Source organism: Ostrinia furnacalis, unplaced genomic scaffold, assembly GCF_004193835.3.
Source record: "Ostrinia furnacalis isolate ACB-3 unplaced genomic scaffold, ASM419383v2 OfSCF3092, whole genome shotgun sequence".
NCBI lineage: Eukaryota > Metazoa > Arthropoda > Insecta > Lepidoptera > Crambidae > Ostrinia > Ostrinia furnacalis.
In genome coordinates, this window is record NW_021133331.1 from 4741 (window position 1) to 7159 (window position 2419).

The window sequence follows — 2419 nt, forward strand, 5'->3', positions numbered from 1 at the left end:
AATATCTTATTCGATGTACCTAGCAATTACCATATTATTCAGGTTAATGTACTAAGATTTCAACTGGTGAAAGAATTTCCAAAACCAGTTCAGTATACTTTCAAAAAAGAATTGGTCATACTAGTTTGAAATTGTTATAAGGTGGTCATTGGGTCAGAAAAGTTCTTGAGTGGCTACCACAGACTGGAAGACGTTATTGCACAACGTATCTGGTCCTCGACTCAGTGGACGGACGATCTGGTGAGGGTCGTGAGATGATTTAAAAAAATACAGATCTCTAATCTCCATCCCATGGTTTGTTTCTTATTACTAAGTCGGCTCAGGCCTGAAATATCCGTGTTCCTAAAATATATTTTTCGCAAAATGTCTGCTATTCAGAATGTGAGCACGTCTTTTGCATAACGTCAGCTTCTCAAAATGTCAACTATTTAAAATTGTCTGTCTCCAAGAATGTCAGTTTTTGTACAATCTTCGCTTTTCAGAAAGTGCTTTCTCAACATTCAAACATTATAAATGAAAGACATTTCGATAAAGCTGACAAAACAGGAATGCAAACATGATGAGTACGTAGACTTTTTGAGAATTGTACATTTTAGGAAGACAGATATTTCAGGCCTGAGCAACTAAGTCATTCCCAACAAATTAGAGAGAGTCGTGTTCTTGCAGTAGAGACCTGACCTGATAATGTCTAACTTAACTTTTTATTCACCAGACCGCGTCGAGCTCAAAAGCGAGGGCGCCCTTTCCGATTCCGAGCTCGAGCACGATCACGAACACGAGCACATCGAGAACACAGAACACAGTGAGCACAGTGACCATGCTCACAATGAGCACACAGAACATGGCGATCATTTGGAAGCGCTGGACACTGGGCGACCGCGGAAGGTAATTTACTAGCATTCTTAGTTAGTTTTTGAGCTACCCTCCTTGGAATTTGAAAGCCCCTAGATGTCTACCTACTTTATGTTTCATTCTAAGTTTAAAAGTGTCTAAAAGAGGACCCTGCGTAAAATGGGCTGTTCCCCCTGGGCCAAAATTTGGTTATGCTCATGATCTACTTTCTCCAACCCTATTTAAGCTAGCGTGGGCCAAAATCTTCATTGGCCTCGGTTTTTAGAGAGTGTTCGTGCAGTGGAAATTAAATGACCTGATGTTAGCGCCAGTTTCAACGATACGGTGTCTGTATAATCTAAGAGACTAGGTATGGCTGGGTTGCACCATCTTACTTTAACTTTAACAAACGGGAAGAGTTTGAATTTGAATTTGAAAATCTGTCAAACTCCATACAAAAACACCGGTTATCGTCAAAGTTACGGTCAAAGTTAGGTGGTGCAACTCAGCCTATATTTCACTACCTAAGTACCAGTATAGGATGTCTAAATTGTGTATCATTATAATCACTTATCGCGTCATTTGGTAATACCAACCACCGCCACCAACCGTGCGATGTGGAAGTCATTGGGGGAGGTCTATGTTCAGCAGTGGACGTCCTGTGGCTGAAATGACGATGATGGTAATAAGGACTTACAGAAGAAGGTTGAGGCTTTTGATAATAATACCGATGACCGTATGAGCGTTGTCATTACAAAATACGGACCTAAATCATACAATGTTTCAAGCAGGTACGCCGCAGTCGGACGACGTTCACCACGTACCAGCTGCACGAGCTGGAGCGAGCGTTCGACAAGACGCAGTATCCTGATGTCTTCACGAGGGAAGAACTGGCCATGAGGCTGGACCTCAGCGAGGCAAGAGTGCAGGTGAGACTCTCTCTCTCCAACTTTAACTTTACTATTGCTTCGATAGTGAGTGGAGAGGTAGTTTAGAACCACAGATCACATAAACTAAAGGGAGATGTGACAAGGGGGCGGGACCGGTGTCGCAGCAATATGCCCAAAAACAGAACACATTGCTCGTGACAGCAATTAGGACAGTAGCGACGTCATAATATAAACAGTTTACATTGCTTGCGTAGTAGGTACTAAAACTTATTCGAACATTGAGTATTGATACCGCAGTGGATAATGAGCACGTATTTTGATTACTTTGTGTGTGTGAATTTCTAATGAAACACTGAGTTTCGAACTTTAGTTGGCATCTCTCTATATAATCTCTATGTTTAGAACGAAGGCGTTGAATCGTAAAAATGCTGGTCACTTAAGTTTGCTCGCGAGCCAAACATTGTCCGTTCGTTCGCAAAAATTCGCTGCTCTCTTGCGATAGCCCTTCTATTCGCGTCTCTAGTGGTTAAACGCCCGAACGAAGACACTGGTATCTTGCGCTGATTCCACTCAGCATTAGGTGTTCTCCAAAAGATGTGGTTAACTGGCACTAGAACGTATAAAGTAGTCTAGCTATGAAGCTAGACAGAGTCAGGCTCCAATATAGATCATGCTCTGTAGAAACTAGATGACGTTTA

The 2419-nt window shown here is 42.0% G+C and overlaps 1 pseudogene; it reads left to right on the forward strand.

Moving 5' to 3' along the window:
- The first annotated feature begins 556 nt into the window (after positions 1–556).
- On the forward strand, positions 557–1760 carry LOC114357257 (retinal homeobox protein Rx1 pseudogene; annotated as a pseudogene).
- Positions 1761–2419: the final 659 nt, after the last annotated feature.